Below are 21,365 nucleotides of genomic sequence, written 5' to 3' on the forward strand. Positions count from 1 at the left end.
ATCGGTTGAAAAATGTAGAAATGAGAAGGGAAAAAGGAATTGGGTGTGAATTTCAAAATAAAAGATGTGAAGTTTTTGGGAAGTGGGAAGTTGTGGAATAGGTAGAAAAAGGATGAACAGTTGAAAGTTGGAATGGGTAGAATCGGTTGAAAAATGTAGAAATTAGAGTAGAAAAACGAAATTTTAGAGAATTTTGGTTGAATTTCAAAATAAAAGATGTGAAGTTTTTGGTAAGTGGGAAGTTGTGGAATAGGTAGAGAAAAGATGAACAGTTGAAAGTTGGAATGGGTTGAATCGGTTGAAAAATGTAGAAATGAGAAGGGAAAAGGGAAAAAGGAATTGGATGTGAATTTCAAAATAAAAGATGAAAACGTGAAAATGTTGAATTTGGCAAGTTTGGGAATGTCCCCAATGTGATTTGAATGTGTTGAATTATGTGAATTTCAAACTGGAACAACGTAAATGTGAAATGTTGAATCTGCCATTAAGAATGAATGGGGCAAAAATCGCCGTAAATTTGTGAATTTTGCGAAAACGGAAATTTTTTGGAATGAGAAAAATGTCAGCACCCATGCCATGAATATTTGGAATAAGTGAAAAGTGGAATGGAGTGAATCGGTTGAAGTATGTGGAAGTAGTTAATGGACAAAAAAGTGAGCGGAAGATGTTGAATAATAATAATAATAATAATAACTAGAATTTGCAATTCCTGAAGGAATTGCGTGTGAAGGTGAAGAAGTTGAATAAATATTGAAGGAATGCTGCAGAATGATGTTGAAACGAGTTGAATCGGTTGAAAAATGTGGAAATGAGAAGGGAAAAAGGAAATGGGTGTGAATTTCAAAATAAAAGATGTGAAGTTTTTGGTAAGTGGGAAGTTGTTGAATAGGTAGAGAAAAGATGAACAGTTGAAAGTTGGAATGGGTTGAATCGGTTGAAAAATGTAGAAATTAGAAGGGAAAAAGGAATTGGGCGTGAATTTCAAAATAAAAGATGTGAAGTTTTTGGTAAGTGGGAAGTTGTGGAATAGGTAGAAAAATGATGAACAGTTGAAAGTTGGAATGGGTTGAATCGGTTGAAAAATGTAGAAATGAGAAGGGAAAAAGGAATTGAGTGTGAATTTCAAAATAAAAGAAGTGAAGTTTTTGGTAAGTGGGAAGTTGTTGAATAGGTAGAGAAAAGATGAACAGTTGAAAGTTGGAATGGGTTGAATCGGTTGAAAAATGTAGAAATTAGAGTAGAAAAAGGAAATTTTAGGGAATTTTGGTTGAATTTCAAAATAAAAGATGTGAAGTTTTTGGTAAGTGGGAAGTTGTGGAATAGGTAGAGAAAAGATGAACAGTGGAAAGTTGGAATGGGTTGAATCGGTTGAAAAATGTAGAAATGAGAAAGGAAAAGGGAAAAAGGAATTGGGTGTGAATTTCAAAATAAAAGATGAAAACGTGAAAATGTTGAATTTGGCAAGTTTGGGAATGTCCCCAATGTGATTTGAATGTGTTGAATGAGGTGAATTTCAAACTGGAACAACGTAAATGTGAAATGTTGAATCTGCCATTAAGAATGAATGGGGCAAAAATCGCCATAAATTTATGAATTATGCGAAAACGGAAAATTTTTGGAATGAGAAAAATGTGAGCACACTTGCCATGAATATTTGGAATAAGTGAAAAGTGGAATGGAGTGAATCGGTTGAAGTATGTGGAAGTAGTTAAGCACCAAAAAAGTGGGCAGAATAAGTAGAATAATAATAAAGGACAGGAATAACAATAGTGTGAAGGTCTTCACCTTCACACTAATAATAATAAAGGACAGGAATAACAATAGTGTGAAGGTCTTCACCTTCACACTAATAATAATAATAATAGAGAATGGTGTAGAATAACATATGTGTGAAGGCCTTCGCCTTCACACAATAATAAAGTGAAAAAAGTAGAATAACATATGTGTGAAGGCCTTCGCCTTCACACAATAATAATAGAGAATGGTGTAGAATAACATATGTGTGAAGGCCTTCGCCTTCACACAATAATAGAGAATGGTGTAGAATAACATATGTGTGAAGGCCTTCGCCTTCACACAATAAAGTGAATGGAGTAGAATAACATATGTGTGAAGGCCTTCGCCTTCACACAATAAAAGCCAGTGTGCATACAGACAGTAAAAGTACAGGACGCTACGCAGAACGGGGAAGCGAGTTCAGGATCCTGACGGCCTGGAGTATGAAGCTGTTTGAGAGTCTGGTGGTGCGGGAGCGCAGGCTTCTGTACCTCTTCCCAGAGGGCAGAAGCTCGAACAAAGAGTGAGCGGGGTGACTCACATCACTCACAATCGTGGTCGCCTTGCGGGTGAGATGGGAGGCGTAAATGTCCTTCAAGGAGGGGAGCGAAGCACCAATAATCTTACCAGCCGTGTTCACTATGCGCTGCAGGGCCTTCAAGTTGTAGTCAGTGCAGCCGCCACCCCAAACAGCAATACAGCTGGAGAGGACGCTCTCGATGGTGCCGCGGTAAAATGTAGTCATGACGGCCGGAGGGGCGCTCGCTCGCCTGAGTTTCTGCAGGAAGTACAGGGGGCGCTGGGCTTTCTTTGTCAGTGTTGGTGGACCAGGAGAGATCCTCATTGATGTGCAACCCCAGGAACTTGGCGCTGTTCACTCTCTCCACCACAGCACCGTCGATGGTCAGCGGCAGGTGTTGGGTGTGACCCTTCCGGAAGTCCACAACAATCTCCTTGGTCTTGTCGACGTTCAGCAGGAGGTTGTTGTCCCTGCACGACGTGGTCAGAAGGTCAACCTCCAGCCTGTATTGAGTCTCGTCTCCCTTGGTGATGAGACCCACCAGAGTCGTGTCGTCAGCAAACTTCACTATACGGTTGTCGCTGTAGGTTGCAGTGCAGTCATGCGTCAGGAGGGTGAAGAGCAGCGGACTGAGCACACAGCCTTGGGGGGCCCCCGTGCTCAGCGTGATGCTGGCGGAGATTTTGTCGCCAACACGTACTACCTGTGGCCTCTGACAGAGGAAGTCCAGTAGCCAGTTGCAGAGGTAGGTACTGAGGCCCAGCGTGTCAAGTTTGCTGATGAGGCGTTGTGGCACAATGGTGTTGAAGGCAGAACTGAAGTCCACAAACAGCAATCTCACATACGAGTCCCTTCTCTCCAGGTGGGTGACGGCCGAGTGGAGGGCAGAGCAGATGGCATCCTCAGAGGACCGTTTGGCTCGGTACTCAAACTGGAAGGGGTCAATGGTGGGGGGGTTAGGGTTTTCCCTGGCCCTCAGCAGCCTGAAGACAGCCCCCGTCAGCCATGGCTTCCGGTTAGCCCGAGTGACGATGGATTTTGAGTGAGTCACATCATCAATGCACTTCCTGATGTAGAAGGAAACAAAGTCAGTATACTCCTCAATGTCTGTCCGATCGTCGCAAGTGGCAGCCTTCCTAAACATGTCCCAGTCAGTAGAGCCAAAGCAGTCACGCAGTGCATCAGAGGCACCCTCAGGCCACACCCGTACCTGCTTGCGAACTGGCCTGGATGCTCTCACCATTTGTCTGTATGCAGGCAAAAGCATAACAGTGATATGGTCAGAAAGTCCAAGATGGGGGAGGAGGGCGGCTTTGAAAGCTCCTTTATGCGAAGAGTAGACCAGGTCCAGGAAGCTGTCGCCACGCGTAGGAAAATTAACATGCTGGTGAAGCCTCGGAAAAACAGACTTCAGGTTAGCATGATTAAAATCCCCAGCGAAGATGGTGAAACCGTCAGGGTGCGCTGTCTCTTGTTCACTGACAGCCTGGTACAGTTCACTAAGAGCCGCGATCCTGTCGCCTTCGATGTTGGAAGGCGGGATGTAAACCGCGACGAGCAGAATCGCGCTAAATTCCCTTGGCAGGTAAAAAGGACGGCACTTAATGATCACAAACTCCGCCAGTGGCGAGCAGTGCTTGCATACTACTAGAGTCCCGGCACCATTTGTCACGGATGTAGACGCATATTCCACCTCCACGAGATTTCCCCCCTTGTACAATGGCCCGGTCCGCCCGATAGCACGCTAGCCGCTCCAGATGTACAGCAGAGTCCGGAATGTTGACAGTCAACCAAGTCTCCGTGAACACGAGCACACAGCAGTCCCGCACAGTCCGGTTTGTAGATCGCAGCAAGCGAATGTAATCCATTTTGTTGTCCAGCGATCGAACATTCGCCAGAAGAATGGAAGGCACGGCCGGGGGAGCAGGGTTGGCCGCCAGCCTGGTCCGGACGCCCCCGCGTTTGCCCCTCTTCAGCCTCCTCGCACACCGCTTTCGACGCTTCCCAACCGGGGGAGGAATAGCAGACGAGCCCGGCGACGCTTCAGGACGTAGCAGGCCGAGCTCCTTTAATGTTCCCGCATCAAAGTCCAGAACTCGACAAAACTCGCTTTGGCCGATGTCAAGCAGAACCTGCCTGCCGTACTTGTAGCACGACTCAGTACGACGAGACGAACAAAAAAAAACTGCCGGACAAACACTCATTAGACAAACAAAACACTGTTTGGGCGGGACAGAGAGAGGTCGCCACTGAGCTGCCTGCGTTAAAGAACAGAGAAATATAATAGTTGTACTAGGTTCATCTTGTTTTTTCTTTTTCAATTAATTCTCTGGTTCTTCTATATCAAACTATTTGTTTTAGGTTTATTTACCTGACATGTTTCGGCGGATTCTTCCGCCTTCATCAGAGTGTCACTGATGTGGTTGTGACGCGTCTTTATCAGCTGATGGATGAAGGCGTGGCTCACCTGTCAGATTTGACAGGTGAGTCACGCCCTCTGCTGTCAGTTCACCTCTCCAAAACACTGTTCCACGTTGTAGAGAGCATGTAGGCTCCCTCGTCCCTGTTGATGGTCCTCGGGGAATCCTCCCGGCAGACAAAGGCAGAACAACAGTGATTATGGACACGGACATTTACAAAGAATCAATGCAACAGTTACTACAGGACGATACCTATGAAGTAACAAAAAAAGACCCAACAGAAGACAAGAAAAATAAACTCAAAGCATTACTCAAACCACTACTCATGGAAAATAAAATAGACAAACAGGCATACAATCACCTAATACCCACGGCAAAAGTCATCCCCAGAATCTATGGCACACCAAAAATCCATAAACCAGGTACACCTCTCCGCCCCATTGTAGACAGCATAGGGTCAGTCACATACAACCTTTCAAAAGCACTCACAGAAATAATAAAACCACTACTAGGACACACGGATCAACACTGCAAAAACTCAAGACAGCTTGCCACGGAACTCACACACATAAAAGTACAGAAAGATGAAATGCTCATATCACACGACGTCATTTCACTCTTCACAAAAATGCCCACACAACCCATCATACACATAGTACATGACAGACTATCAGCAGACAAGACACTCAAGAAACGGACAAATCTAACAGCACAAGACATCACCCAACTACTTCATTTCATCGCTACTTCCACATACTTTCAATACAGAAACACAATATACAGGCAAAAAGAGGGATTCCCCATGGGAGACACTCTTTCTGCCATCATGTGCAATTTCTTTATGGAAGATTTAGAACAGAAGGCACTCTTAACAGCCCCGGACACATACAAACCCACTCTATGGAAACGTTACGTCGACGACATTCTGGAAAAAACAAAAACAGGACATACACAACACCTCACAGACCATCTCAACACCATAGACACCACGGGTAACATCAAATTCACTCATGAAGAGGAAACAGCTCGATCCATAGCCTTTTTAGACATCAACATACACCACACAGACAATGGTGACATAAAAACAAAAGTACACAGAAAACCCACACACACCGACCAATACCTCCTCTGGACATCAGAACATCCCACTATACACAAACTGTCAGTAGTCAGAACACTATACGAACGTACAACAATAATCACAGATCCGGACGACATAACACAGGAAGAAAAATACATACAACACGCACTCAAAAAATGTCAGTATCCACAATGGGCAATAACCAAAGGTGCAGAACAGGTAAAAAACAAAAAACACAAAACACAGGAGCAAAGAAAGAAACAAACAAGGAAACAGGAACCCAGCGGAATGGTGACGTTGCCGTATGTGAGAGGAATTACGGAACGCATCAAAAGACCAATGAAAAAATACAACATAAGCACGCCTATCAAACCACATATAACACTCTGTCAGATACTGGTCCACCCAAAGGACAGAGTCAATCCGGAAAATAAATGCAATTCCATATACGAGATTCCATGCAAATCATGTAATAAATCATATATCGGGGAGACAGGGAGGAACTTCATCACAAGAAAAACGGAACACAAGAAGGAATGTGAGAAGGAGACAGCAACAAGACAAACAAGAGCAATAAAACTACAAGCACAGCAGGAACACTACAAGTCAGCCATCGCCGACCACTGTAAAAGGGAAAACCACATCATGGACTGGGAGAAGGCCAGAGTCATCCGCACTGAAGAAAACAAACATCAGCGTTGGATCAGGGAGGCCATTGAGATCCGCAAGCGGGGCCCGAGGACCATCAACAGGGACGAGGGAGCCTACATGCTCTCTACAACCTGGAACAGTGTTTTGGAGAGGTGAACTGACAGCAGAGGGCGTGACTCACCTGTCAAATCTGACAGGTGAGCCACGCCTTCATCCATCAGCTGATAAAGACGCGTCACAACCACATCAGTGACACTCTGATGAAGGCGGAAGAATCCGCCAAAACATGTCAGGTAAATAAACCTAAAACAAATTGTTTGATATAGAAGAACCAGAGAATTAAGAGAAATATAATGTTCTTATCAGACATGGAAAAAGAAACCTGCCTATTTAACTGTGGAGCTCGGCACTTACCGTATTTTTCGGACTAAAAGTTGCATATAGAATATACGTCGCATCAGCCATAAAATGCACAAAGTGAAAAAAAACATAGTTTTTTTCCATGTATAATGCGCCCCCATGTATAATACGCACCCTAAAAATGGCATGTTGATGCTGGAAAATAGCCTGTACCCATGTATAATACGCACCCAAATACGGACTCCTACTTAAGTCCGTAAACGTAAAATTATTTCAGAAAAAAGATCATCTTTGAGAACAACCGGATGTTATTCTGCCGGTCAGTATCACTGTACATGCGCTAGCAAACTCAATAGCGAAGAAATGTTTCCGATTTGTGTAGGGTACATTGTGACAGCAAACGATTAGGTGATCGAGCAAGCGTCTGATACGAGAGCATTGTGTTCGTATGGAGCGTGTTTGAAGTGAACAGCAGAGAAGAAAGCGCATCTGTAATGGTGACCTCCGTATGATATCCGGATAAAAAAAAAAAAAATCGTACCCATGAAAATGCGCACCCCAGATTTTAGGACAATAAATTAGTTAAATTTTGCGCATTATACATGGAAGAAAACGGTATATAAGTCGCTCCGGAGTATAAGTTGCATTTTGGGGGAAATTTATTCGACAAAATCCAACACCAAGAACAGACATGAACGAGCAACAACAGGCTAAACCAGGGGTGGGCAAACTTTTTGACTCGCGGGCCGGACTGTGTTCTAAATTTGGACCGGAGGGCCGAACCAGGAGCAGATGGACGTAGTGTTTGTGTGAAGTAATATAAGCGACCTGTAAAGGTCATTGCATAAAAGATTTTGGCCTTTAGTAGGTAGTAAAGCATGAATATTCCAAACAAGTTTTTTGAGAACAAATGCATTTATTAACAGCATTAAAAAAAATAAAAAATAAATCACTAAAAAACTGCTATCAGTGATTTTCATAAAATACGAGATTATAATAACAGTCTCCATCACTTCAATGCCTGCAGGTCAGATTAATGAAAGATCTTATGAGATCACATCAAACGGCAAACATTCTCACCAAATATATCATCTTGAAGAATCGGTGAACGCATACATCCAAATAAAGTAATCAAAACGGCAACACGGTGAGGGGTATCTGAAAATCAGAGCAGAGTTTTAACTCACAAACACCTGGAAACACAACAGAGGAAACGAGAAACACTTCCTTAAAGTAAGCCTTAAGAACTTTACAGGTTAAGATTAGTCGCAAACAGGTGGTGCATCAATGTCCTTGAGCATCCTGCATTGTTTGAAAATGAGAATGGTCGCTAGTTTCAATCCCTGCTATGTGTACAAATCATATTCAAAATGCCTCCCCTTCATTTTCAGTGGGAACAGTGTTGTTGGTCTCCCTTTTTTGCTAGTGCGTCATAGTCTGGAGTAAAATTTGTTGTGGCAATTCTTAGGAGAGATCCGAGGTGTTGGTCCGTTTACCTCGATCTGTGACGGGTTGATGTTGACGTTCATGTGGCTGAACGTCACGTCGCGTACGTCGAGCCAAATTGGCCACTCCCTTTTAAACGCTCAGCACTGTGTCCACCTTGCTTTTCCTTGGGCGACTCATTTTAATGGAAGGATTCCAGGGGAAGGTTTGTGGGTGGCTTTAGCGCAAAACTGCATCTGAAAGCTCAGCGCGCGAATTACAAGAATGCTGTCGTCACAGCCCACGCTCTAAATTCGGGACTGATACAAATAGAGCGCGAGTGCGCCATGTCCGTACTACTGAGTACGTACACGCACTTGTGAGTGTGCACCGAGCTTTCTGACACGGCTTCCGGTAGTAAATGCGCAGGCGAGCGCTTTCCCATCTACTGGGGAAACGCAGTCATTGCAGGCAAAATGACCAAAAAAAAAAAGTTTAATAATACAACTTGTTCACGGTTGGCGGGCCGGATTAAACGGTCCCGTGGGCCGGATGTGGCCCGCGGGCCGTAGTTTGCCCACCCCTGGGCTAAACAATACGGTATGCTAACGTGGCACAAAAACAAACGAGAAGCTGAGAACGGACCTTATGTAACAATAATAGTCAAATAACGATAACATAAATAACACCTTTATCAAACCATCTGTGTCACTCCAAATCATTAAAGCCATCGATCGAGTTGGTCCTCCTTTAAGTAAACAAGTCCGACGTCAGCAGCGCGTTGCAGTTCAAAGTTTTCTACAGGCCCATATAACAATATGTATGAAATAACAATAATATAAACAACAATTTTATCGACCCATCCTTGTCACTCCAAATCAACAAATTCATCAGAATCTTCGTCTTCCGTGTCACTTAAAAAAAACAAAAAAACACAGCTGTTGACACCGGAACTACGTGCACTGCTGACGTCAGACAGATATAAAATAAATGTAATATAAACAACAATTTTAACAAACCATCCATGTCACTCCAAATCATTAAATCCACCGGAATATTCATCCTCTGTGTCAAAAAAGAAAAAAAAACAGCTGTTGATTCCGGACCTACGTCGTCAGCCTCGTTGTTAGTTGGCAGCTCCAATTATTCCACACAATTATTCCACAGTACATACATCTATGTGTATAACTATATTGTAGTGTTACCGAAGTACCAGGCAAGACATGGGTTTGATAACCAGCTCTTTATTTCACAAATCAAGGGCTCAACATGTGAGCCAACACAAACACGCAAGAAATGAGAAATGGATCGCTCTTTCCGCCCCCCCCCGCTGCCTTCACGGCCTCCCTAGAAAATCAGAAACTACTGAAGTCTAACAACATACACGTTGCTACTCTAAATAAACTATATATCAAATAACTATAACATGAATAACAAGTTCATCGAATAATCTGTGTCACTCCAAATCATTAAATCTCCCGACTTCGGAAGTCAGTGAATGGAACTCAGTGAGAGTATGAAAAAAACGCGATTTATAGTCCGAAAAATACGGTAGTTCCACTACTTCAACCGATGCACTCCGTTCCACTTTTGACTTATTCCAAATATTCATGACACCGCTGCTTACATTTTTGTCATTCCAAATGATGTAGATGTGGCCCCAAACAAACCGGAAGTGCCCCAGTTAAACCGGAAGTGACCTAAATTAAACCGAAAGTGCTCCAACTCAAACCGGAAGTGACCCAAATAAACCAGAAGTGACCTTTTTAAACCAGAAGTGACCCCAAATAAACCGGAAGTGACCTTGGCTAAACCGGAAGTGGCCCCTATCAAACCGGAAGTGGCCCAAATAAATTGAAAGTGACCCAAATCAAACCGAACGTGACCTAAATTTAACCGGAAGTGCCCCAAATAAACCGGAAATGATATTTTTAAACCAGAAGTGACCCCAAATAAAGCGGAAGTGACCTAAATAAAACCGGAAGTGGCCCAAATAAACCGGAAGTGACCTAAATGAAGCCGGCCGTACCCCAAATCAAACCGGAAGTAACCCAAATAAACCGGAAGTGACCTTATTAAACCAGCAGTGACCCGCACTAAACCGGAAGGGACCTCAGCTAAACTGGAAGTGACCTAAATTAAACCGGAAGTGCCCCAAATAAACCGGAAGTGACCTTATTCCAAGAAGAAGTGCCCTAAATGAAACCAGAAACGACCTAAATTTAACATTTGCTCTAACTTTTACAATTTTTGTTCAATTCAACCCGTTTCAACTTTTGAACTCCAAAGTGAACCTTTTGCACCCGTAGTTTTCGTTTCGTTCCAAATTTCAAAAATCTTTGCCGCAACTTTTTTTTTTTAAATTTCCATTCATTCTCTATGGGGATTGAACATTTACTCTAACTTCAACATTTTTCAACCGATTCAACCCGTTCCAACCTTGAACTGTACATCTTTTGCCTAACTATTTCACATTTTCCCACTTAGCAAAAATTCCACATTTACAATTTTGAAATTCACCCGAAATTCTCCAAAATATTGTTTTACACTACTCATTTCTACATTTCTCAAGTAATTCAACTAATTCCAACATCATTCTGCAGCATTCCCCTAGAAGTTATTCAGTTTCTTCACTTCACACGCAATTTCTTCAGAAATTGCATTTCTATTTGTTATTATTATTGTTCATTATTACTATATTATTGCCAACTGCTGCGAAGTCCTTATTGTTTTTGCTGGAATTATTACGACACGAGCAGCGACTGCTGCAAACTCCCTATTGTTTCTTTAGGAATTCTTAGGGCTCAAAGTTAATCTACACTCCCACTTTTATCAATGGTTGTGACTTAATCATCCAATCATTTAGAAGTGAATATACATTATTTATGATCTCCAATATGAAAGCAGGCAACCTTCAACTTGAATCAATCCACACATGGTTGCAATATTATCCATCTTACAACACCCCACCTTGGCTTTAATAATCAAGCAGTTGGGACATTGAGAAGTTTTATGATTTTACATCAACTAATGACTGACACTCTTCCTGCAGGAAAACTCACTTGTGATGCTGGACAGACTGAGAGGCATTAAAGACAAACATCATAGCCTGTACTCTCAAATGGCTGAGATTGCAGCTGCACAAAAAGTATCCATGTTTTTCATTCAAGACAACCTCAACAGTATCATTGCACTGATTCAACATTTTCAACGGACAACTGGTGTGGAGGTATGCACTTAACATTTTACGAATATAAGGTTATACTGTGGAGGATCGAAAGGGACAAAATTAAATAAATAACACCATGGAATGTTTAATATAAAATTCATTAATTACATGCTAATTTAAATAATTAAATGTGGAATAAAATAAATAAATGTACCATTAAATGATTTTGGTTTTTACCATCGAATAATTAAATCGATGCTTCATTAATCAAATGCTTCATCTATTAATTAAATATGGAACTTTGAAAAAAATCAATGTATGATGAAATGTGTCATGAATTCATTAAATTTTAAATTTCAATGTGAGAGCATCTCTGCCACAATACTGTTCTCTGCCTGACAGCGTAATTAATTAGTTTGTATTTTAATCCTTGCGTTATGCATTAGACATTGAACATAATTTGGGGATGGTATACTCTCACACTTATCCTTATAGCAAGATATATTTTTTACAATTTGATGTACTGCTCCAAGCCTGTTGAACAATTATAGCTAAAATTATGTCACAATAGCCTCAGGATGTTGACCCATAATCTATGTCAAATTTTGTGAGTTTTTGGTAAAGAGTGTGGCTGTTGCGGTACCGCAAAATCTGATGATGCCCGTAACAATATAACTGCTGTAACTTGACCCAGAAGATCCTATCTTCTTCTAATTTTATACAATTGATGATAGTCCAGGCCTGAAGACTATAAACGTATTTTTCATCATAGCAAACCCTATTGGCCACAGGAAGTTTTTTCTTTAATGTATTTCTGCTAATTAACCTACTATACGTATAGGTAAGAGAATGTTATCATATACCCTTGTCATATAGTATTTCAGAAACTCCCACTTGTTGTTCCAGAGGATGATTTTTTTTTTTTTTAATGTATTTCTGCTAATTAACCTATAGGTATAGGTAAGAGAATGTTATCGTATACCCTTGTCATACAGTATTTCAGAAACTCCCAATTGTTGTCCCAGCTCTGAAGACGGTACAATACAAATTTGAAATCAATAGGATAAATCCTCTCGGACAAGGGTGCAAAAATATGACCGCTTAATCACGTCGTGGTCCAGTTACAAAACTTGTTAACTTCATACGAGCAAGGGGACTTAATCATCGTCAGTTCATTACGTTCCTGGAAGAAACTGATGCGGATCACCAGGACCTTCTTTACCACTCTCGCGTCCGCTGGTTAAGTTTGGGGAAAGTGTTTCAACGAATCTGGGAGCTCAAAGAGGAGATTCACTCATTTTTGTTGTTAATGGGGAAATCCGACGAATTCCCCGAGCTGAGTGACACAAACTGGCTTTGTGACTTTGCATTTGCTGTGGACATATTTTCACACATGAATGAGCTGAAACAACAGTACAGCGTACAGTTTACGCTGTAAATGTGCGTGAATGGGCCAAAATTGGACATTCAAAAATTGTTAAATCTTTTCTTGTTCATTCTGGCTGCAATTGATTAGTTTGTATGTCTCGGGTTCCTAAACGTTCATGCCAATTTCCGTAGGTCTTGATCAGGGATGGGTCTACAACCTTTATTATCAAAAGAGCTACTTTGCCCCCTTTACTGCGAACAAAGAGCTGCAAAGAATAAGAGATCTTGTAAACTTTTAAAAGTTTTCATCTTTTATTAATTTTGTCTGTTACACCCACTAAATATAACAACAGTGCATTTGTAGGTGGAGTTTGAAACAAATTAGACTTTTAACTGTAGGCCTATTTAAGTCCTTCCTATATTTTGTAAAAGTAAAATAAAAACTACCACACTTTAATATAAATGAAACATTTAGCTGCAGCTTTGCAGCTTAAAAAATAAATATAAAATTAGGAGTGTCTTTGACAAATCTGTCAGTTTTTTTTCTGGTCCTCTTTGAGGTTTTTGCTCAGCATGCAATCAACTAAGCATCTGAACATAAAAAAACTACATCATTTGATCAGTCTGAAATAAATGTTTGCGTTTTGTGGGGGGGAAAATGCCCTTTAACTGCTATTTTTCTTGCCTATGACTTCTGTGTCTGAAGTTCGCTGCAGATTTTCCTTATGTCGGGGCCGTAACTTAGTACCATATTTTTCGGACTACAAGTCGCGGTTTATTTTCATAGTTTGGGTGGGGGGGCAACTTATACTCTGGAGTGATTTATATGTGAAATTATTCACAAATTTTCAAAATTCAAAAATCCGCGATGTAGTGAAATCGCAATAAACAAACCACGATATAGCAAGGGATTACTGTAATTTGAACTGCAACTGACGTCAGCGGCGCGGCGCACACGCGGCGGTTGTTTACATAAAGGACTAAGGATTCTATAACGAGATTTAATGACTTGGAGTGACAGAGATTGTTTGATAAAATTGTTTTTTATGATTATATGGGCCTGTGGAATCATTTGAACTGCTTCGACGTCAGCGGCGCAGCGCACACGCGGCGTTGATTTCATAAGGGATGATCGATGGATTTAATGATTTGCAGTGACACCAATGGTTTGATAATATTGTTGTTTATATAATAGGAATTTGATATATACTTTATATATCGCTATATGGGCCTGTGGAATAATTTGAACTGCACCTGACGAGTCCGACGTCAGCGGCGCACACGTGACGTTGATTCCATAAAGGACGATCGATGGATTTAATGATTTGCAATGACACCGATGAGTTGATAATATTGTTGTTTATATAATAGGAATTCGATATATAATTTATATATCGTTATATGGGCCTGTGGAATAATTTTAACTGGAACTGACGATGAGTCCGGCAGCGCAGCCCACACGCAACATAAAGGACGAACGATGGATTTAATGATTTGGAGTGACACAGATGGTTTGATAAAGGTATTATTGTTTGGGCCACAATGGGTTATAAAATTTGAGGGGCCGGGCCAGGAGCATTTGGATGGACTGTTTGGGCCCGATATACTAAAGCATTACAGTGTATGTATAGTGTATGCAAACCTCATAGCACAGTAAGAACACTACAACCCAATTTATTAACTATCTTTCAAATGTGAAAATAGCCCTTATTAGTTAATAAGTTTGTCTCAAGCAATATGCAAGATATAGCGTTTACATACTATTTTGCATGATACTGGGAGGAGAAAATGTAAATAGATTAAAATAGCATACGCACTGTGATTTATCAAGATTGCATCTGTATGCAACGAAATTTCGTTTTGTGTGCACCGAGTGTTTACAAAATGACAAAGTCTGTCTAAGTCTTTAATAAGTTTCAATCGAAGGTGCAAAGTTAAATAAATCAACATTTATTTTAAAAAAGAATCACTTTCAACATTCAAAACATATTACTGTTTTTTCCATGTATAATGCGCAAAATTTAACTAATTTATTGTCCTAAAATCTGGGGTGCGCATTATACATGGGTACAAAAAAAACAACAACAAAAAAAATATATATATTTTTTAATCCGGATATGATACGGAGGCCGCCATTACAGATGCGCTTTCTTCTCTGCTGTTCACTTCAAACGCTCCATACGAACACAATGCTCTCGTATCAGACGCTTGCTCGATCACCTGCTCGTTTGCTGTCACAATGTACCCTACACAAATCCGAAACATTTCTTCGCTATCGAGTTTGCTAGCGCATGCGCAGTGATACTGACCGGCAGAATAACATCCGGTTGTCCCCAAAGCTGATCTTTTTTCTGAAATAATTTTATGTTTCCAGACTTAAGTAGGAGTCCAAATTTGGGTGCGTATTATACATGAGTACAGGCTTTTTTCCAGCATCAACATGCCATTTTTAGGGTGCGTATTATACATGGGGGCGCATTATACATGGAAAAAAACGGTATTACACAACGATATACTCAAGCTCAATAAAATCTACTTGTGTTAAACACCGCAAAATCAAACTCTGCAAACTCGTTTTTCATAACACAGCAGAAAAACTCACCAATTTCAGTGTGAACAGTGTTGTTGGTCTCCATTTTTTGCCAGTGCATCAAAGTCTGGAGTTAGTTTTGTTGTGGCAATTCTCAGGACAGATCTGAGAACTGGTCTGTTAACTTGGATCTGTGATGATCTTTGTTGATTTTCATGACGCTAAACGTCTGCTCACACACGTAGGTCGAGCCAAACAACGCCAGCATCTTCTGTGCAGTCCTTCGAGGGTTTGGAAACATGGTCTCGTTAAGTGAAGCATAAAAGTCATTCAGTTTAAGAGACTTGAACTTCTCTTTTGAGACGGAGTCAGACTAAAGATCGATCAGTTCCAATTGCAGCTTCTGCGGTGCTGATTCGGGGTCTTGTGACAGGGGACAGGACGCCAGTTGAAGTGACTTGTCAATTTTTTCAAAATCACAGAACCGACGGCAAAATTCTCTGTGCAGGTCGTCCAGGGATTTGCAGTATTTCTTCGCATTTCGGGCGCCCTCTTTCTGCACGGTTAGTGTGGGGAAATGTGCGAAAGATTTGTTTGACATTTGCCTGGAGAATAAACCCATCTTGGATTTGAAGGCTCTCACATTTGTGTACATGTCGTACACAAACTGATCTTTCCCCTGTAGCTTCACGTTCAGCTCATTCATGTGTGAAAATATGTCCACAGCAAATGCAAAGTCACTGTCAGGTCTAAATACCATCAGACATTTATTTACACACTGGAAACAAAGAGGAGAAGACAACCAGTATTCTTTTGCTCGCGAGGAGAATTAGGTAGAAGGCCCAGTTCACAGTCCTCCACCAATTCTGACCTGCCCTACCGTCATCACCTCTTTTTATATTGGGTTGCCCTGGTTACAAGAGGCGTTGCTACACTAAAGGGAGGGGAGAGTGTGTCTGTAGCAACGCTGTTTCAGCTAGCTAATAATGTTGTGTGGTGCGAGGCCGCATGGCCTTGGCCGATCTGTGACCCCAGGAATGCAGAGTCTGTTCTTAGATGGTTGGCATCCTTGTTCCTGGCTGCAATCTCTAAACCTGGATGCCGTGTCTCTGTAAAACAATGCTCTAGACTTTCTTGCTACATTTCACACAATAATAATAATAATAAGTAAATAATCAGATACCTCTCGTGCAAACACTCTAACAAAGGTTAAGTAGATGTGAGATAACTTGCATGAAGTCTACTTAAACAAACATTGAGTAAATATGGGATAACTAAACACTGTCTCGGACAAAGCAATTAACAGAGAGAGGACTTCTCTTGAACTAACAAGAAACAAAGAACAAAGATGTTCTGTTTCTAACTTGTGAGGGCCTCTCAAAGATAAGACAAGGAAAGGGAGTATAAGGACTCCCCAAGGCTAGCCGGCACATATGTTGACTTGAGCGAAGATATGTGACCTTCGGTTCCAGGCCGACCAGCGCTTCAGCAAAACTAATTATTCTAACAGTCACAAAGCCAGTTTGTGTCGCTCAGCTCGGGGAATTCGTCGGATTTCCCCATTAACAACAAAAATGAGTGAATCTCCTCTTTGAACTCCCAGATTCGTTGAAACACTTTCCCCAAACTTAACCAGCGGACGCGAGAGTGGTAAAGTAGGTCCTGGTGATCCGCATCAGTTTCTTCCAGGAAGTCAAAGTCAAAGTCAAAGTCAAAGTCAGCTTTATTGTCAATCTCTCCACATGTCACAACACACAAAGAGACCGAAATTACGTTTTTCTCCATCCCACGGTGACGAGACACATACCACGATAGACATACGAGTACGCGACACAATATAAAAACAAGAAGGCAAAAATTCAAACAATCAATAGTAAGAGTGATGAATAAATAATAAATAAACAGATAACACAATAAATAAGAGGAGAAAAACGGAGCGAGCAAGCATAGCGCAAAAGTAAAAAACATCATAAACAAAAAGGCACAAACAATAAATAATAAGAGTAATAACAAATAATAAATAAACAGATAACACAACAAATAAGAGCCAGTGTGCATACAGACAGTACAGACAGTAAAAGTACAGGACGCTACGCAGAACGGGGGAGCGAGTTCAGGATCCTAACAGCCTGGAGTATGAAGCTGTTTGAGAGTCTGGTGGTGCGGGAGCGCAGGCTTCTGTACCTCTTCCCAGAGGGCAGAAGCTCGAACAAAGAGTGAGCGGGGTGACTCACATCACTCACAATCGTGGTCGCCTTGCGGGTGAGATGGGAGGTGTAAATGTCCTTCAAGGAGGGGAGCGAAGCACCAGCAATCTTCCCAGCCGTGTTCACTATGCGCTGCAGGGCCTTCAAGTTGTAGTCAGTGCAGCTGCCACCCCAAACAGCAATACAGCTGGAGAGGACGCTCTCAATGGTGCCGCGGTAAAATGCAGTCATGACGGCCGGAGGAGCGCTCGCTCGCCTGAGTTTCCGCAGGAAGTACAGGCGGCGCTGGGCTTTCTTTGCCAGTGATGCGGTGTTGGTGGACCAGGAGAGATCCTCACTGATGTGCACCCCCAGGAACTTGGCGCTGCTCACTCTCTCCACCACAGCACCGTCGATGGTCAGCGGCAGGTGTTGGGTGTGACCCTTCCGGAAGTCCACAACAATCTCCTTGGTCTTGTCGACGTTCAGCAGGAGGTTGTTGTCCCTGCACCACGTGGTCAGAAGGTCAACCTCCAGCCTGTATTGAGTCTCGTCTCCCTTGGTGATGAGACCCACCAGAGTCGTGTCGTCAGCAAACTTCACGATACGGTTGTAATGAACTGACGATGATTAAGTCCCCTTGCTCGTATGAAGTTAACAAGTTTTATAACTGGACCACGACGTGATTAAGCTGCAATACAGACTTACACAGAGACTCCTGATGAATTATGCAGTGAAGAAAAATAACATCCTGGTCAGGGTTTTCGTCTTTCACTTTATCCTGGATTCTTTTCAGCAGCCCGACTTTTTTTCCAGTTAAATTTGGCGATCCATCCGTAGTGACATTAGCAAGTTTACTCCAAGGTAGCTTCATTCTCTCTGACAGCAGACACCTGTTCATATAAGTCCTCTCCTCGCGTTTTCCCTTTCAGTGATTCCATGCTCAAAAGCTCCTCCGTTATCTCAAAACTGTCGTTAATCCCTCGGATAAAAATTAGGAGCTGAGCCGTGTCTTTTATGTCGTTACTATCATCCAGTGCTAGTGAATATAACTTAAAGGACCTGATTTTTTCAAACTTGGCTTTGCTTTCTGGACACAAGAGACCTGCTGTCTCTACCATGCACTCTTTCAAAAAGCCTTTGCTAATTTGAATCCCAGCAAATAACTAGCCTTGGTACTTGACTCTTGAATTGCAGTTTGTCTGTGAAAAAAGTTCTGTTGACTCTGTAAATTAGCTGCCAACCTTTGAGCAGTAGCCGCCTGTTCTTGTGTTGACTGCTTGCTAGCATAGTTTGCATGCTTCTTGGCAAAGTGACGGCTGATATTGTACTCTTTGAAAACCGCAACAGCTTCTTGGCATATCAGACATACAGCCGTTGATCAGACTTCAGTGAAGAAGTATTTTGTTGTCCACTCCTTGAACTCGGCATTCACTGTCCACTTTCCTTATCTTGGGTCCACTCATTTTCACAGAAGGGCTCAAATGGTGACATGAAACGAAGTGAAAACTAAAGTGAAATAAAGAGAAACACGCGACACTCCAACAACGATCAATGTGTTTTAAGTGCCCCATCTTTTGGGAAACGTGGGTATTGCAGGGAAAGGGGAAAATTAAGGAGGTTTTTACTATAATTTGGACAAGTTCGGTGGGCCGGATTAAGAAGCCTAATGTATGTGGCCCGCGGGACGTAGTTTGCCCACCCCTGGTTTAGCCTGTTGTTGCTCGTTCATGTCTGTTCTTGGTGTTGGATTTTGTCAACTAAATTTCCCCCAAAATGCGATTTATACTCCAGAGCGACTTGTATATGTTTTGTTTTCACGTTATTGTGCATTTTATGTCTAATGCGACCTAAATTCCGGAGCGATTTTAGTCTGAAAAATATGGTATATCTTATGTTTTGACTAACGCTAGACGCCAGTTTTCGATTACTACTAAACGTTCTGGACATAGGGAAATATTTTGCCTAACAAAGAAAAGATATGGTTGGAAGCATGATTAAACTAAGAATATGATGATGTAAGCAAGTACATGGAGTATCAAAAGTACAAACAAACAAAAACTTGGTAAGTGGTGAGTACAAACTTTGCATCGTCAGGGAACATTAATAAATTGATGTCACAGCCAAAAGCTCATATAATTCCGTACAAAATGACGGTTAAAAAATGTAGAAATTATGAGTGAATAACAAAATTTTGGAGAATTTGGTGTGAATTTCAAAATTGAAAATTTGGAATTTTTGGTGAGTTGAATGTTGTGGAATAGATATGACAAGGTTGAACAGTTGGAATCAGTTGAATCGGTTGAAAAATATAGAAGTAGGAGCAAATGTTCAATCCCCATAGACTTGAGATTGGGAATTTAAAAAAAAAACATTGTGCCAAAAATGTTTGAATTTTGGGACGAAACTAAAACTACCGTTTCAAGAGTTTCACTTTGGAGTTCAAAAGTTGAAACGGGTTGAATCAGACAAAAACTGTAGAAGTTAGAGCAAATGTTAAATCCCCATAGAGAATGAATGGGAATTTAAAAATAAAAAAAGTTGCGCCAAAAATTTGGAACGAAACAAAAACTACAAGTGCAAGAGTTCACTTTGGAGTTCAAAAGTTGAAACGGGTTGAATCGGACAAAAATTGTAAAAGTTGGAGCAAATGTTAAATTTACCGTTTTTTTTTCATGTATAATGCGCCCCCATGTATATTACGCACCCTAAAAATGGCATGTTGATGCTGGAAAAAAGCCTGCACCCAATTTTCTTTTTTTTTTTTTTCCTTATTTTTTTTTAAGTCCCAATGATCGTCACACACGCATCTGGGTGTGGTGAAATTTGTCCTCTGCATTTGACCCATCCCCGTGTGATTTTGATCCATCCCCTGGGGGAGAGGGGAGCAGTGAGCAGCAGCGGCGCCGCGCTCGGGGATCATTTGGTGATCTAACCCCCCAATTCCAACCCTTAATGCTGAGTGCCAAGTAGGGAGGCAATGGGTCCCATTTTTATAGTCTTTGGTATGGTCTTAACTAGGCTGGATGTATTTTTTTTGTTGCCGTTGTATTCTCCAACTGCCCGTGAAGGCACCACCGCGATCAGTTCGTTTAAAATGAAAAGAGGAAAGTGACGTGCGGACATGTGAAACACCCTTGGAAACCAAAACTTGCCCCTCGTCGTGACTCAGAGCCGCAACAAATGTTTCAGATTTGTGCAGGGTACATCGTGACAGCAAACGAGCAGGTGATCGAGCAAGCGTCTGATACGAGAGCATTGCGTTCGTATGGAGCGTGTTTGAAGTGAACAGCAGAGACAAAAGGAACAAGGCAAAGTGTTGTGAAATAAAATATTACCTGTAATACGCATTTTGTTATTTGCTGATTGTATTAAACTATCACATTCATTGTCAGTCAAGAAGAGGACTATTCGCATTGGATCTATAGTGCGCATGCGCAGTGATACTGCCTCCGTATGACGTCCAGTCCGCGATGGAGATTAAAAAACAAACAATATTTGACAATAACACAGGTTTCTGTTCCTGTCTTTGCTAATGTCACCCTGTCGAAGGCGGGCGTCTGGTGGCCGGGCCTTCGCCCATGGGGCCCGGCCGGGATCAGCCCGAAAAGGAAACGTGGGTCCCCCTTCCCATGGGCTCACCACCTGTGGGAGGGGCCAAAGGGCTTGGGTGCATTGCAAGCTGGGCGGCGCCCAAAGGCAGGGACCTTGGCGGTCTGATCCCCGGCTGCAGAAGCTGTCTCTTGGGACATGGAATGTCACCTCTCTGGCTGGAAAGGAGCCCGAGCTGGTGTGCAAGGCAGAAAAGTTCCGACTAGATATAGTCGGACTTGCCTCCACGCACAGTTTGGGTTCCGGTACAAGCCCTCTCGAGAGGGG

Source organism: Syngnathus typhle, linkage group LG15, assembly GCF_033458585.1.
Source record: "Syngnathus typhle isolate RoL2023-S1 ecotype Sweden linkage group LG15, RoL_Styp_1.0, whole genome shotgun sequence".
Taxonomy (NCBI): Eukaryota; Metazoa; Chordata; class Actinopteri; order Syngnathiformes; family Syngnathidae; genus Syngnathus; species Syngnathus typhle.